Here is a 16,906-nt window from a genome sequence, read left to right as displayed (position 1 = left end):
TTTCTGACTTTATTTCGCCTCAGGAATCCGTCACCATATTTTAATGTAAGAAAGAAATGTAACGTTAATGTAACGAAACGTTCCAATGTCCGAAGTGGAACTGGAGCGCATTCCTTTCAAGGAACTTGTAAGGGGAACTCGTTACAAATTTGGGAAGGAACGAGGAACGACCTTGCGTTCCTGTTTTAGAGGAACGTGTACAACATTGCTCCTCATGCATCCACGCCATCACCCCTAACGAGCGCTATTGAAACGGACGCGATCATGCAGGAAGAATTCCTTGCGTCTGCATACCACGAGCATTCCCATTCGTTCCTTGGAAATACGAGGGTCATGTTGCTGTTTTCAAATGCCGCCGACGTCCTGGCCCGGTGGCGCAATGGTAGCGCGTCTGACTCCAGATCAGAAGGTTGCGTGTTCGAATCACGTCCGGGTCACTGCGTTTTTTTTTGTTTTTTTTTTTAAGATACTCATGATTCACCTGGGTTTTTCCGGCCCGCGTTTTATCCAGAAGATGACAATTTTGTTGAGCGAAATCTTGAACAAAATATTTGGTTGGTGGTGCAGTGCATACCCTTTCGGTACCCCATTACTAACTGCGGCACGTTTTATTGCCAAAAAAATTGTGTAATTGTGCAAATGTTCAGACCTTTCAGGAGGATGTTCCATCTGAAAAAGAGTTGATACACGCTGTCGTGCGCTTCCCCTCTCAAATGCACGGCTAATAGGGGAAGCGTAGCGTCCCTTAAGAATGGCTCTAGCTCACGCATAAAACTACAATACGAGAAAATTGTACGTTTGACAGCTTGGATTACTGTCTAAGCGTGCCGGGCTTCACATATTTGTTAATCGCTAATTCACACCCAGGAGAGTTAAAAAAAAGTTCGAGGATCGTACTGCGGTCCGCGATCACACGTTCATACTCGTCTAACGGAGAACTATGTATTGCGAAAAAATAACTTAACTCACAAAGGACGCACTTCGAGGGGAATTAACATTTGGCGCCAGTGTTCCCATTTGGGAACACAACACGCCGTTAATTTCGGAAGCTATAGGTACTAAAGTATGCAAGAAACGTGCTAATATTTGCTAACAACATCTTTAAAAAATCTCAAAGTTTTATTCAGAAGGGAAGAAAATTCCTTTTTAGTTTCGTACTTTATGTTATGCGGCGACAACTTTACGGGGGAGTTTTCACGTAAACGCTGCGGTGCGCCGTACGGATAAGCTCTGCGGGAAAACGTAAGCTTTGTAACTGCTTGGTAAGAATCTTTTATTATATTTTCTTTTTGAATGTGTTTAGTATTACGACGCGCGAAATAGAGTAGCTGTTTGCGTGTATAACGTAAATACGGCGAAAAATGTCTGCATGTTCATAATTGGGAACGTTGGCGTGAAGGGGGGTGCGGGAGCAGCCGTACTGCGCGTAAGTGTTGTCAGCTTCAACGCCTCTTTGTCATCCAAATGCATCGGAAAAAGTTTCTCACGCCGGAGGAAGCGGTGGAAATGGTTCTCGCCGACGATTCCGCACAAGCTGCTGATGTTGTTCTGCTACCCCCACCGAATGCGGACGATATTCTCACGGATGGAGAGGAGGGCCACAGTGATATCGCCGTTGTAATCGCTCTAACGTATGATGTGGAGAGCGATTGACACGGCTGATGACGACAAATGTGGAGGAGCTCTCCAAGAAGCAGCACCCCCGAGACCGAAAAAAGCATCTCAAAACTCCCCTGAGTGGAAGCGAAGTACTCAGTATTCGGGCCCGATAGTAGAAACTGAGGTTCAGCCACTGCGAGTGACCCATGCCGAGCTTGTAGATGAGGAGCCCTTTGACCTCTTTGCCCGCCTACTGAACACGGAAATCGTACTTCTCATAGCTGAAGAATCCAATTTTTATGCCCAGCAACAGAACAACCACAGCGTCAGCATAACTAAAAAAGACATACTTGAGTTTGTCGCCATTCTCTTCTTGAGTGGTTACCACAAGCTCCCATACTCTGGCCGGTATTGGTCGAAAGATAAGGACCTTAGTGTTCCTTTGGTGGCAAACACAATGAGCCGCGCAAAATTCCGGCTAATAAAGAGGTACATCCATGTATGTGACAGTGAAAACCTTGAGAAGGGTGACAAGATGGCAAAGATAAGACCTCTACTCAGGCTTGTAAATAGCTCCCTTTATTAGTTCGGCATTTTCTCTAAGAATATCGCGTGAACGAGCAGATGCTGCCGTATTCTGGTCGATACAGCTGCAAGGTGTTTATAAAGGGGAAACCAATACGATTTGGTTACAAGGAATGGATCCTTTGCTCTTCATCGGGTTATCCCTTCAACATTGATATCTACTACGGGAAAACGACGGGAAAAGCATGAATGTACCACTTGGAACACGCGTTGTTTTGAACGCTCTCAAGTGCGTTGATGTGCCTATAAAGCATGTTATTTTCATGGACAATTTTTTCACGTCGCATGCTTTGCTACAAGAGCTGAAAGAACGTGGATTCCGAGCAACAGGAACCATGAGGGAGACCCGGCTCAAGAAATGCCCACTTCCGGCTTCGAAGGAACTAGCTCATAAACCAGAGGGACTTTTGATTTTATGTGCGACGGCGACGTCCTCGCTTAAAGTGGAATAACAATAAGTGTGTGAGCGTTGCCACAAATTATGATGGCATTCACCCCACCGCCACAGCCACCTGCTACAGCCAAAAGGAACGAAAGCGAGTTCCAGTGCCCCAGCCGAGAGTCATACAAAAATATAACAAGCACGTGGGTGGCGTCGACCTACTTAATAGGTTTATCAGCGACTATCGTCCTTGCCTGCATGATGAAAAGTGGTGTTGGCCGTTACTCAGCAATTTGCTTGCAACATTGCGCGTTGCAGCCAGGAGGCTGTACACAGAACTAGGGAGTGAACCGCCACTTGACCAGCTTCAGTTCCCAAGGCTCATCGTGCAAGGTTTGCTGACCAAAAAGGTGGACACCAGACAACAGCCTGGCCCTTCAGGTGCTCTTGTTTTCCACAGCAAGGAAGGCCACGGCCATCATTTGGTACCGTTGAGAAAGCAGAGCCGGTGCCGCAAGTGCACCAAAAATACACGAATGAAGTGCCAATTGTGCAGCGTCGCCCTACAAATTCACGGTTCGGCTGCCTGCCATGAGGGAAAATAAAGCGCGCATGGAGTACCACGCATTGCTGCTGGCCCGTGGGGAAGAAAGAAACAACCCCAGCATGGGTACGCTTAGGGCCATTGTTCCCATTTGCGGACACTCTGCATTCTGTAAACTACTCATGCCAGTGAAATAAAATTTGTTTTCCATGGACAACTCTACCCTCTAGCCAAGCTGAAATAGTTTGTTTTATTTTTTTCTGCACCACATTTAGTAGCCACTTTTAATAGAATGACGTTTGTGCGCTTCTAAGAACGCATAACAGTAACCCTTTTAACTCATTCAGAGCCATGTGCAATGAACAAAAATAGTTTTAAATGGAATTAGTCGACGGTATGAAGCAACACGGGATGAATAAAATGTTAGAGCGACATCACGGGATGTTTTCTCCTAATAAGAAGTCCATAAGATGCTTCCGTAAGGGTCAAGTACCGTCGGGCCGGGTTATGGACGTACCATATGAAACAGGCTACAGACGGCCGGCCACGTGTCTGCGAAATACCCTCTTGTTTCTTTCTTCTCGCAGTTTAAGATGTCAGACGAAAATATGTCCTGCTGTGGTTGAGGCTTGGTCGAGTTGGTTTTAGGTGAAACAAAGAGGTGGACAGCGCAAACCAGACGATGCACAAGACGAATAAAAATATTGAAGGAAGCTCACACTAACGCGTAAGACTCGAAGGTAGCGAAGCTGCACGCAAACGTCATGACCGTCACGACGGTTTAAATCCACGATTACAGCCAATCCGCTTCTTCTTCGCTGCCGCAACGACCTTTGCTCTATCATTCTTGCTATAAGTGTGAGCTTCCTTCATTTTTTCGATGTGATAATCATTGCACATCGCTTTGCAGGGGCGTGCGCTATGGCGTGTTCTTCTCGTTCCGAGCAAGTTTTGCCAGGATTACGGCGAACACTGGAGCTTTTTTTGGCCAGTCTCCCTAGGCGGGTATACTTGGCATGGTGAACGTGTGCCGGGGACGGTGGGCGGTCGTCGCGAGGCACGCACGCACAAGCGCTCGGCATTGTCTCGGTATTTTTAACTAGAGCCAGGAAAAGCGACGCTTTGCTAAACAGCTTCGCTTTTAAAAGTGACAACCACAGGCGCTGCCCCACAACTGAGTTTTATTTTTCATCAGGTCGCATATATTCATTTAGTCAAAAAAGTAAACGGAAACACAGGGCTACGATGATTCCTACAGATAACCCAAGCGGCCGTCATACTGCACCGTAGCCATGCGCCACCAACACATGCCGAACTATCTGTGGGCCAGAAAATGAATGTATCTTTGGGAGAGGGATAACGAGGGCTTCCTAATACAATTATCTTTTTGCACTCTATTTCTGCGGCCTCTATGATTACTCTATTTATTTTCTCTTTGTGTTTTGCAATAACCTTTGTTTCATGCAAGATTAAAGAGCAGCCGCTGCAATCGGGGCATTGGAGACCTGGTCACTGGTGGACACTGGTCGCGGAGGAATCCGTTGTCGTCATTGAAGCAGCTGCTCTTTATCTTTCATGAAACAAAGGTTATTGCAAAATCCAAAATTAAATAAGTAGAGAAATCATCGAGGCCGCAGAAATAGAGCGCCAAGAAGAAAATTGTATTAGGAAGCCCTCGTTATCCCTCTCCCAAAAAGACATTCATTTTATGGCCATCGCTTCCTGGAGTATTTTCTCAAGGCCAAACGCATCAGCCCCGAGTGGCCAACCAGACCCTTTCCTTCTACTCCAGCCACTCTCGGTGCTTACGCAAACATTTTCATAGTCTATGAATGTCATGCAGAGCGGCCTATTATGCTCTGAGCATTTTTCTATTACATGGTTGATGACATGGGCGAGATCCAATGTTGAGTATCATTTTCTAAACCCAGCCCGCTCCCTGGGTTGTTCCTGGCCGCGGGGCCGCTTTTCTGACGAAGGCGAAAAGCAAAAACGCCCGTGTGTTCGATATTTCAGCGCACGTTTAACATGCCCAGGTAGTGAAAATTAATATGGAGCTTTCCACTACAGCGCACCTCATCGCCTGTGTAGTGCCGCCAAGTTAAACCCTGCAGTCAAATCGACGATCAAATGAAATCGCTTGGTTGATGAGAGTCTAGGCTGTCGCTTATGCGGGTAAATATTACATTCGTCAACAGCTTGTATGCAACTGACAGAAGGCTGATGGGTCTTTAGTTCTTAAGGTCCTTATTACCTCCTTTCTTTTAAGTTAAAACTATGTTGGCGTTTTTTCGGGCTTTGGGTGCCTTTAAAATCCTTAAACATTCTGAGAATATTTTAGCGAACATTTCTAGTAATATATCTGCACCCTCGATCTTTTACACGTTCTATCGTTATGCCGTCGTCGCCTGCAGCTTTCCCTCTTTTCATGTCCTTAAGCGCCTTTTCTACTTCTCTTTAGGTGCTGGAGGAACATCGCAAGCTACACTTGTAGGCTCAGTAGTTTCCCCTGGTACCACATCGCTGGCGTTTAGCCTGGTGTAGAATAGTTCTGGTATTTTTATTATCTCATCCAAATTGTGCGTAATGTTACCCTGCCCAACTCTAAGTGCGTACATTCTGTCTCTGACAATAGCCAGTTTTATCTTTGTTTACTTCAAGCTTCCTCCTATTTCCAACGTTTCCTCGATGGCTGCGGTGTTGTACGGACGAATGTCATTTGTTTTACTTCTGTTAATAAATTTTGACAGTTACGCTAGTTTCATTTTATCCCCCGTACATACTCGGCCATTCATTTTCTCACGCTTCGCAATAAACTCCATTGTTTGATGAGTTAGTTTTCCTGTTTGCTTCCTACATGCTGCTTCTCCAATCCCCTCTGCTGACTCTGTGATTGCTGTTGCGTCCTGTCTCTGAGTGACTTGATGCCGTATTTATTACTTTTTACGAGTATCTTTCTTTCCGTTTTGAGACTCAGCCTTAGTTTTCACATAACGGTTTTATGGTTGCTAAACGGATTCTTGTCAAGAACCTCCACATCCTGTACAATACCTGGGTTGTCACTTCGAATGAAGTCAAGTTCGTTTTTTGTCACCCCGTCGCAACTTTTCCGTGTCCATTTCCTAATCTTTCGTTTGCGGAATAATGTGTTCTTCAGCGTAAGGTTATTTCTCTCCGCAGATCCAACCATTGTATCTCCTCGACTGTTGCAAGTGCCTATTCCAAAATTTTTCGCTGATTGTTCTCCTACTCTGTTCGCGCCAACTTTTGCGTTAAAGGATCCCATTCTGATTGTGAACTGTGTTGTTCTATAATTGATTGCCGACTCAGCGTCTTCGTAGAAACTATATACGGCTTCATCATCGTAGCTAGCTCCTGGTGGATAGGCTTGACCTCTCTTTACCTGTATCAGTTGTTTAGCTTAATCCCCACGATACCGACGCTTTTGTTGACACCGAAGAATTTCTTCCACGTTCCCTGATATCTCCCTGTGGACTAAAAATCCCACCCCGTGCTCTTTTTTACGCGAGGTACAATCAAAGCGTACTATCAATTTGATTGTACAATGAAACGTACAATCAAAGCGTACTCCGCCACGGCGCTGGGTTTTCTATCGCTGCCCAGAGCGCAGCTACTTCGGCAGTCTCGAACATTGGTTGCCTTGGCAACAAGACGTAAGCCGCTCTCAAGTTCAGTTATGGTCGGGTGATCCCGATTAATCTTGGGGCCCCAGCTTACGCCATCGGGCACTCACTGCCATTCTGCCACTCACTGCCATTCTAAAGCGGGCGATGAGTTTGGCATTGAAAAAATACAAGAGGCGATGTTCTGGCCCACAGATAGTTGTGTATATGTTTGTGGAGATGATGATGGCGCAGTGTGAGGATCGTATGGGTTACCTGTAGCAATTGGTAGCCCCTGTTTTTTTCACTGTCAACATATATATGTGACATGCCGAAAAATAAAAATCAGTTGTAACTCAGCGCTAGGGGTAGTTTTTTTTTCGTTTGTGCGTCGTGCGTTTTGAACTGTTCCCCTCTTTGTTTATAATATGGCCGCTGCCGCGTTTCTAAAGGAGTATTGACACGAAATTTCAAAGGTGGGATAAATATGTAAAAGGCTTCCATTGTATATGGAGATATCTCCCAGAAAGTCTCAACGGTAACCGTTCAGTATAACATATTTTGATTACATTTTAATCTTTGCACGCACGAGAAAGCTCAGAACGGATACACTTTCGCAATCGGCCTCAGCATGACGCCATCTGTTCCTCCTGGCCCCAAACTGCTGACGTGTGGGACTCCCGTGCCGTGGCAAACACAGTGGCGTCGATTGGCGCCGCTGTTCCGCCATCTGTTCACGTCACGCTTTTGGGACTGACGTCATGCTGCCCGTCGCTTGTGCTGGAGACCACGGCCGGTCTGAGGCGCGCGCGCGAGAGTGACAGCGTGAGCTTTCACCGGCAGTGGTGAGACGAGAACGGTGACGTCACGAGCGCCCTCCTGTCAGGGGGCAGATTAGGTGTTCGTTTATTCGAAACAGAAACTGACACGGATAAACGAGGCTTTAAATCATTTTACGCCGCTATCGACCATCTGAAGTGCCATTCTATGATTATTTGGCTGGTAGGCACCAATAGCAGCGGAAAAAACTTTACACGAAAATTCCGTGTCAGTACTCCTTTAACCTCAGGAAAAGGGGGTGGAGGGTGGGGTGTTGGACACGGTTGGATGCGGTGGCCGCAACGGATTCCCTATGGGAATATGAGACAGGGGCCGGGTAAGCGCAGCCGAGTTAGTACGAGGAAGTTCAAGGCCGGGTGGCGGTCGCTGGAAGCACGGACGGAACGCGGGATGTTCCCATTCGGGATAGTGCCCGACGAATGCCATGTCTAGTGTGAGAGGAAAGGGCGGGGGAGGAGAAAATTTAACTGCTCACGAGTTTTCTTCTGCGAAGACAGCGGAGGCAGCGAGCACTGCAGTCTTGCCTAGGTCACGGTTCATCTCAGAGTGCCGAGGCGCAGAGAGCGACGAGCAAGCTCAGCACTTTTCTTTGTAAAAAAAATCCCGGACCATTTCCACTATCGGGAAACCTGGGGAGGAGCGAAGCATGAAGTGTATAAGTGTATTCTTGGTGCCTTGGCGTTTTTGCTTACGGAAGTGAAGCCGTAACGCGAAGCCTGGGGAGGGGCGAAGCATGCAGTGTATAAGTGTATTCTTCGCGCCTTGGCGCTTTCGCCTACCGAAATGAAACCGCAACGTGAAACCTGCGTAACGGGTGAAGCATGCAGTGTATAAGTGTATTCTTGGTGCCCAGGCGTTTTTTCCCATGGAGGTGAAACCGTAATGTGAAACCTGGGGAGGGGTGGGGCATGCAGTGTATAAGTGTATTGTTGGCACCTTGACGTTTTTGCCGACGGAGATGAAACCATAAAGTGAAACATGGGGAGGAGCGAAGCATGCTGTGTATAAGTGTATTCTTGGGGCCTTGGCGTTTTCGCCCACAGAAATGAAACTGTAACGTGACACCTAGGGAGGGGCGAAGCATGCAGAGTATAACTGTATTCTTGGCGCCTTGGCGATTTTGCCCTCGGTGATGAAACCGTTGGGGGTAGAGGTATACAGCTTTGCTGTACAAGCCTCGTACCTTTGAAGCACGAAGCGTTCTAGCGCGAGGCGTTGGAAAACCAGTGTCCCAGTGTTTTAGTACCGCGAATAAACGATACTAAGACGACATGAGACGACGACGACATTAGACGCCGAAAGCACGAGCTCCTAAGGGGCTTCTCCCCCCAAATTGAGGGAAGCTTGCCCTCACGCGCAAGACTTGAATGAAGAAGCTGTTTTAGGTGAGCATTGCCGGACACATAGTTAAGTTTCAGTGTCATTGTTTATTTGCGGAGTTGCGGGGCTAGTAATCGTCGTCATATGCACCGAAGAGGTCGTCGTCTTCTTCGCGGCGAGTGTGGACGCAAAGTCGTCCTCGGAATTGTAGACTTCCACCAGCTATTCGTCATCGACTCTAGGCAGAGGTAGGGGACTCTGCAAGTCGTCTCTGGAAGGAATGGCACACTCGTAGCCACGTCTCCAATTATCCATTATGACTTCTAGAGAATGCGCGGCCACGCTGACTGAGGAGCCCGTCACCCGTCTGATGAGCCCGTCTGAGGAGCCACAGGCTGTCAACGGTGCTGAGGTTCGGGTGAAAACCTGTTTGTGAGGGGTGAAAATAGGGCCTTACGAATTCAAGATAGTGTGCGATTCGGCTATGTATGAGCCGTTCTATTAGTTTGCAGATAACGGGCGTAAGGGATTTCAGTCGGAGATGCGAGAAGTCATCGGGCGTTTGTTGCTTCTTGTTTTGTTTTGCTATGGGAAATATGAGCGACAGTTTCAGGTGGATGGGGACGAGTCCGGTTTCCCACGAGTGATTGAGCTGTTCGAGGAGGTGTATCTGGGCTGGTTCAGGTAGACTGCGTAGGTGAATTCATTGAGTTCAGCAAACGAGAATGCGCTTTCAAGTTCGGGCACCGGGTCGTGTATAGTAATATTTGGTAGTGGTTGAGGAGGAGTAAGTTAAGCGGGAGGAAAGAAAGTGCGAAGGAGAGTTTCTTCAGTTTGGGAGTAGTTCTTGCTGGTGAGCATTAGAGTTGCCACTATTGGTGTGCGGCTGCGTTTATTGTCATCAAGGCTGCGATGAAGTTTCCACAAAGGACTGAGTCCAGGGAGTGCAGTAAGTTATGGTACCCGCCGCGGTAGTTCAGTGGCTAAGGCATTGTGCTGCTGAGCATGAGGACGCGGGTTCGATTCCCGGCCATGTCGGCCGCTGTTCTGTTGGAGGCGAAAAGCAAAAACGCCCGTGTTTACGAGATTTCGGCGCACGTTAGAGATCCCCAGGCGGTCAAAATTAATCCGGAGCCCTCCACTACGGCTTGCCTCATCGCCTGTGAAGCGTCGGCGCGTTAAACCCCCATAATCCATCCATCAGCTAGTAATGGAATACCGAAAGTGTCTGCAGTACGCCGTTGTTCAACAAAAACGCCTTCATAAAACAGGGGCCGGGAAGACCTAGGTGAAGCATGAGTATCTCACTTAAAAAAAAAAGGTGGTGACCCGGACGTGATTCGAACACGCAACCTTCTGATCTGTAGTCAGACGCGCTACCATTGCGCCACCGGGCCAGGACGACGGGCTCTTTTGGAAACAGCAACATGAGCCTCGATGGTTTTTCCAAGGAACGAATGGGAATGCTCTTGATCTGCAGACGCATGGTATTCTTCCTGCATGATCGCGTCCGTTTCAATAGTGCTCGTTAGGACCGATGGCGCGGATGCACGAGGCGTGTTGAACGCGCACAGCGCCCCGTTTCCGAGTGCCGCTTGTAATTTGTAAAGAGCTGGACCCACTCGACCACTGGCGTCTTTGGAAGAAGGCGTGAATTCAGCGTGGGGTCTCCAGCCTGCACACAAAAGTAGGAAGCGTTGCCCGTGTACCGGTAGCCGCCATGTGGGATCACATCCGCCGCTCCCGCCCATTCAAAATGACACAAAGTACGTACAAAATATTTCTCGCTGTTTAAATAAATATGTAAGTGAAAGAAGGCTGAAGGTAGGGAAAAATAAATTCAATGCCCGATGACTGCATTCAGTGTGTTGTTAAGACGATGCAACTTCCGCCCGAAACATTGTTACCGCCAGTTAAAGGGACACCAAAGACAACCAGTCGCTTTAGCTGTGCCACAGTATACTTCCAAGCGGTTTTTAGGCGTGAAAGATGCCTAGGATAAATTGGTGATAACTAACAAATTAAACATTGCATTTCACCTCTCACTTCAACCATACCAGCGCACGTACCATGACGACACCATGGGAGCGGTTTGCGTCACGATCAACCTGGCGAATCGCGGGTGTGCCAATATGTAAATGGGCATACCACAGATTCAGCAAAACCCAAAAATATGTAGATGGGCGCAAATCCAGATTCTCCCGCTTAGGAATTAATTCGGACAAACCATAAATTACTTTGTAGAGTTTGGTAAGCGATACATATATATGAGCGAAGACCAGTTTGTTATCTGAACGGGCTTGCGATATAAGCAATTGAGAATTTCCTAAATAAACATTTTAGCCTTTTCCAACGAAAGTGTTTACTGATACCCCCTAAAGTCTTAACATTTTCCGGCGGCCGTAGGGAAGGTAGACTTAATAGGCTTTGCGACCTAGCCAACTTTCTTGCGAATGATCTGTGGCTCCTAATGTAATGTATACATGATTTAAAAAAACAATACTCTGATTGGCGTCCAAGAATACACTATGCATGGTTACAAAATGTCTAGTTTACTTGTTCAATGAGCAAGTTTACCGTGAACTTGTAATAAATTGAGATACTTTTTGCTGCTGTTTATTCGTGGGCCTTTAACTTGCAATATTGTTGTGCATGGAGTCGCAAACAATTAGGAATTCCCGTCTGCTCTCAAAATGTGGACTTATACGGGAAAGGTATGGTTACGGAAAACTGATTTAAACAGTGTTTTATTGGAGTCATCTCGTGTCAAATTACACGACGTTGGACTGCTCAAACGACCGCGTAACAATGCGACGTTTCGTTTCAGCTGGCTTCATAAATAAATATCAGTCACATTTGTCTAACAAATCACAGGGAAAAGCCGCCGCCCTCCAGTCATTGCAGCTGCGTCACAAAGCTGTTGTGGTACGGATAGACACATGTATGTCTGTCACGGTAGCACTGTTACCCATTCGAATTTCTCACTCCCCTCAGCAGAATCACATACGAACGCTGAGGCCCCAAGGGAAAAGACACCCTACAAATAGTGCGAGTATTTTCGGTAAGCCGAATTACATACGCTACTTCCTACCGCTCAATCAAACCGGGTGAACGCACCAAAATCGCTAAAATCATTAGACAAGCAGCCAAGCTATAGAGCTCCAAACTTGCACAACCACGCAACGCCTCCTCGAAACGCAATGCCTGAAATAAATATCAAAGCCCATTTCTTAAGACAAAGATGATTAACACGCCAAGCTTTCTCCCGTGCAACCTGAGTCAAAATCAAAGTTCAAAGTCCAAACTGTGTCATTCAAACCACCGGAATGACGCCGTCGGGTAGTCGTCGGCATCATAACGCAAGGGGCGCAGGTTCGATTCCAACCTTGGGAACCGTTTTTATTCCTTTGAGGCGCTTTATGCGCCTTTGTGGAAACCCATCATCATGTGCTCTCCCACTGCGTTCTCGCAATGCATTCTCGCCTACGATTGACTAGGTCGTGTTACGAATCGGCCAGCGCCGCCGTGTTTTCCCGCATCACTCCTCGGCTGTGCGGCGAAGCCACTACGTGCGCCTGTCGACCAAGGCGCCGCCGTGTCGGTGAATCATACTTTCATGTCTCGACATGCCCGGCCAGACGTCTCGCTTTTCAACGCGCCTCCGGCGGTTTCCAGCGGCACGTCGAGACTTGTTTCAAGGACGTGGGCCCCACAGCCGTCAGGCGCCAGCATGTCGGTGAGTCATACATTCACGCCTCGACATGCCCGGCTCAGACGCTTCGCTATCGGCGCGATCGACATTCGATAGCGCGCCGACTGAACACGCCCAGGCATGTTTCAAGGACACAGAGGCCCCGTCGGTCGCAGCGGAATCCTCCTCTCTCCCCTCTATCGGACTCAACGTGCGCCGAAGCTACTGTCGACTCACGAACTGTGGAAAGAGAGTTGTGTGTGTCTGTGACGTTCGTGGCATGTTGCTACTTGTTGGCGTTTTGACCGTTGACGCTTTTGGGTATAAAATAGAAGCCCCGCAAGCGCGATAACCCATTCCTGTTTGAGCAGCGAATCCATGCTGTCGCTCTGCTCGAGTCCTGTATTGTAACCTCGCCGGTCGGGGCATTGCTCTTTGGCTTCGGCTCACCTCTCGCTATGAAGTAAACAGTTACGTTAGCCTACGGCTTTTGGACTTCTTCACGGCTGCAACAGCGGCTGGGCGCTCGCATCATACACGCTACCACTCGTGTGTCGGAGGCCACGGAGATCTGATCGGGTGCCCCCGCCCGTTCGCAACAACTGGTGTCGGCGCTGGGATGACACGGTTGGAACAACTGGTTGGCAGCGGTCGGATGACAACTTCGTAACACCTGGAGCCAGTGGTGCGAGACCCAACACCACGGACGTCAAGGCGGCTTCAGACTTCGCAGAATTCACGGTGGTCAAAGGTGAGTGCGGGACTTTTCTTCACTGAGTCTTACCAGGCTTCTGAGGACAGCTGGTAGGGCGGGTGTTTTTTGTCGCGTGGGTTATTCGCGCAAAACATTTTTGGAGCAGTGGGAAAGCAGTACTCTAGACCGGCCATGAATTTGAAGGCGTTGAAAAAACCGCAGTTGTTGGAGCTTGCAAAAGAGTTGCGCTTGGATGTTACGGACGCGCTGAGAAAGCCAGAGCTGATACAGGCTATACTCGCTGTTGGGGCTGACGATGACGAGCTGTCTGAGTGCATTGAGACGATCAATGGCAGGGAGACCGCTAAACGTCACGCTGCAGAGGCGGAGGCTTGGCGCCAGCGTGAGGAACGCGAGGAAAGAAAGCGAGAACAGGAACGCGAGTATAGAGGGCGAGAACAGGAGCGACAGCATGAGCTGGAAATGAAACGTCTAGACATCGAGAAATCCCGATCTAGGCGTGAGAGTGACAGCAGCGCGCCAACGTGCACTCTGTGGCGACTGAGCTACCTACGTTGCGAATGTGTGACCTAATGCGACCCTACAAGGTAGGAGAAGACATCGGTCTTTTTCTGGTCAACTTCGAGCGTACGTGTGAGAGGGCATAGTTTAGCCGAGACTCATGGCAGCAAAAGCTGCTTACGATTTTGCCAGGTGAGGCATCCGACGTGATGGCCCGCTTGCCAAAGGAGGAGGCGGAGGACTACGAGAAAGTCAAGTCTAGCCTCCTGCGTAAGTACAGGCTGTCAGCAGAGGCGTTTCGCCAGAAGTTCCGTGGAGCCGAGAAAGCTAGGGGCGAGTCGTACTCGGAGTTCGCCTACAAGCTGAGGGCAAATATGGAAGAGTGGCTCAAAGAGGCAAAGGCTTTCGGTCGTTGAGTGCTTCGGTCTTGAGCAGTTTTACCGCCGTCTTCCAGAAAACCTGAGACTCTGGGTGCAAGATAGGCCAGGGGTAAATACTGTGGATCAGGCAGCTCAGCTAGCCGACGAGTTCGTCGCACGACGAGGTGCGCAGGGGCCGAAGGACGGCCAAAAAGAGTTCAGGTCGAGGCCTGATAAGTCAGGGCCGAAAGGCAGAGCTCCCCAGGAAGACGATGGAGCAAGGGAAGTCGTTGTCGTGGATAGAGAAACTGGCCACGATAACGAAAAGAGAGCAGCAGACGCTGAGGAGCAGCGCAGAAAGAAAGCTTTTGAAGCGCGCAGACAGGCTGCGTGTTACAACTGCGGCAAGACGGGACATTTCGCTGCCGGTTGTAAGAAAGGAAAACTCGCCTTTCACGTGCTAGATCAGAGTGAGGACAGCAGGCAGTTTCTAGAGCCGTACGTACGTGAGCTTGTCGTCAACGGTAAACCGTGCCGAGTTCTTCGCGACTCCGCGGCGACGGTAGACATGGTCCACCCTTCGTACGTTGAACCGGATCAGCTAACGGGGCAGTGTGTTTGGGTGAAGCAGGTTGTGGAAGCACGAAACGTGCACCTGCCGATTGCTAAGGTCAGCATCGCAGGTCCGTTTGGTGAACTTGTGACGCAAGTAGCAGTATCCCCACAACTTCTTCCGGAGTACAGGTACCTATTCTCGAACAGGTCGGATCAGCTGTTAAGCGACAAGGGGTACAATTTTGAGAAACTCCCGAGGAAAGCACCAGCTGGGCTCGCTGCGGAGAGCTCGAGTAACGATAGTATCGCCACCTCTGTGAGGAATGGCGAGACTCAGACAGAAAGCGATGATTTGGCATTTCCGGAGGCTCACGACAGAGGGCAGCGTAAGTACACTGTGTGTAAGGTCCCTACTGTGAGTAGAGATGTTTCGTCGCCATGTTCGAAGTGCGCAAGTTCACGGGAGGCCTTGAAAACGGCTGTCGACCCGAACGCGCGCAGTTCGGGGGCTACCCGCGTTCCGCGGGAAAGCCTAAACCGAGACGTTAGCGGAAGGAGGCACCCCGAGTCTATTGAAACGCCTGTTGTTTCTCCGGACACGAGTTCTGAACCTAGCAACGCTGGGGCAGAGCCGGCAGTCGAGACACTGAACGATGTTCACGGTGCAGCCAAGCGTAGTGACGGCACCACAACGGAGCGAGTCGCTAGCGTTCCACCGGAAAATAGATACTCGATGTCAGGCAACGGCCAGCCGAGCACATAGCCATTCTGGTGTCGCCTGGGGATGAGCCGTCTTCTGAGACCGGGCCGCCCGTGCCTAAATTGGCCTTGACAGCCGGAAAGGGGAGCGAAAACACCCTGCGGTGTTCGCTTGCCGACAGTGTCGCAAACAAATGCGGCCAGAGCTCTCATACGCGCCTGCCAAGTGGCAGAGCCGCACGCTCGCTTTGCGTCGGGTCTCAGCGGACCACGCAGCGGCCGAGAACGAAAGCGCACGCCTTGCTCGAGCGGTGGAAATTAGAGCAGTGTCCTCCGCGCGCTCGAGACACGTCTCGGAAGAGGGCCGATGTGCTTTCGACCGGTCGCAGTCACTTTCAGAAAGCAGGCACACCTAAAGTGCGGTACAGAAAGCGAAAAGCTCAGGGAATGACGATAGCTCAAATCGCAGCTCTCGGCGCGAGAAGTGGCCTGTAGACGCCTGGCTTTTTCAAATTCATTGTTTTTCCTGAAGCAGGTTTCGCCCTTTACGATTACATTTCTTTTTTTGTGGGACATTTCCAATCACGCGAAATGTCACCTTTCAAGTTTGTTCACTTGTCTAAATTACTGCTGGGCTAAAATATAACTAGAGTAGTTAGGTATTAGCGTATTTTATCGCCACTAAAAGCCTGGTAGATCTTGAGTGTGGATTTGTCTTCGCACTTGCCGGCGATGCGGTTGTCTCTTCCTGTGTTGTTCTGTTGCTTGCCTGACCAAGCCAGAGATGTTCCTGGTGAGCCACTACTCGCCCAGGGATCGGCCCTGTGAAGCCCCAGCACGGTGTCGTACAGCCCAGGCCTGGAGTCGAGCGTCTGCCGAGCACTTCACTTCGAAAGCATCCGTCCGGACAACGGTTGAAGACCCTTATCCATCGGGATCTCGGACCCCCGGCGGAGAAGATGTTACGAATCGGCCAGCGCCGCCGTATTTTCCCGCATCACTCCTCGGCTGTGCGGCGAAGCCACTACGTGCGCCTTTCGACCAAGGCGCCGCCGTGTCGGTGAATCATACTTTCTTGTCTCGGCATGCCGGGCCAGACGTCTCGCTTTTCAACGCGCCTCCGGCGGTTTCCAGCGGCACGTCGAGACTTGTTTCAAGGACGTGCGCCCCACAGCCGTCAGGCGCCAGCATGTCGGTGAGTCATACATTCACGCCTCGACATGCCTGGCTCAGACGCTTCGCTATCGGCGCGATCAACATTCGATAGCGCGCCGACTGAACACGCCCAGGCATGTTTCAAGGACACAGAGGCCCCGTCGGTCGCAGCGGAATCCTCCTCTCTCCCCTCTCTCGGACTCAACGTGCGCCGAAGCTACCGGCGACTCACGAACTGTGGAAAGAGTGTTGTGTGTGTCTGACGTTCGTGGCGTGTTGCTACTTGTTGGCGTTTTGACCGTTGACGCTCTTGGGTATAAAATAGAAGCCCCGCAAGC

At 49.6% G+C, this 16,906-nt stretch overlaps 2 non-coding genes across 2 annotated transcripts; one reads left to right on the top strand and one right to left on the bottom strand.

Annotated features, from left to right (window-relative positions):
* Positions 1–365: 365 nt before the first annotated feature.
* Positions 366–437, top strand: Trnaw-cca (transfer RNA tryptophan (anticodon CCA)). The gene has a single exon. It is a non-coding gene; the product is annotated as a tRNA-Trp (tRNA).
* A 9,781-nt stretch (positions 438–10,218) lies between these two features.
* On the bottom strand, positions 10,219–10,290 carry Trnac-aca (transfer RNA cysteine (anticodon ACA)). Its single transcript has one exon. It is a non-coding gene; the product is annotated as a tRNA-Cys (tRNA).
* Between the last annotated feature and the right edge of the window lie 6,616 nt (positions 10,291–16,906).

Source organism: Haemaphysalis longicornis, unplaced genomic scaffold, assembly GCF_048455015.1.
Source record: "Haemaphysalis longicornis isolate Haplotype H1 unplaced genomic scaffold, Haemaphysalis longicornis Haplotype H1 scaffold_1, whole genome shotgun sequence".
NCBI classification, from domain to species: domain Eukaryota; kingdom Metazoa; phylum Arthropoda; class Arachnida; order Ixodida; family Ixodidae; genus Haemaphysalis; species Haemaphysalis longicornis.
This window is presented reverse-complemented; position numbering and strand designations above follow the sequence as displayed.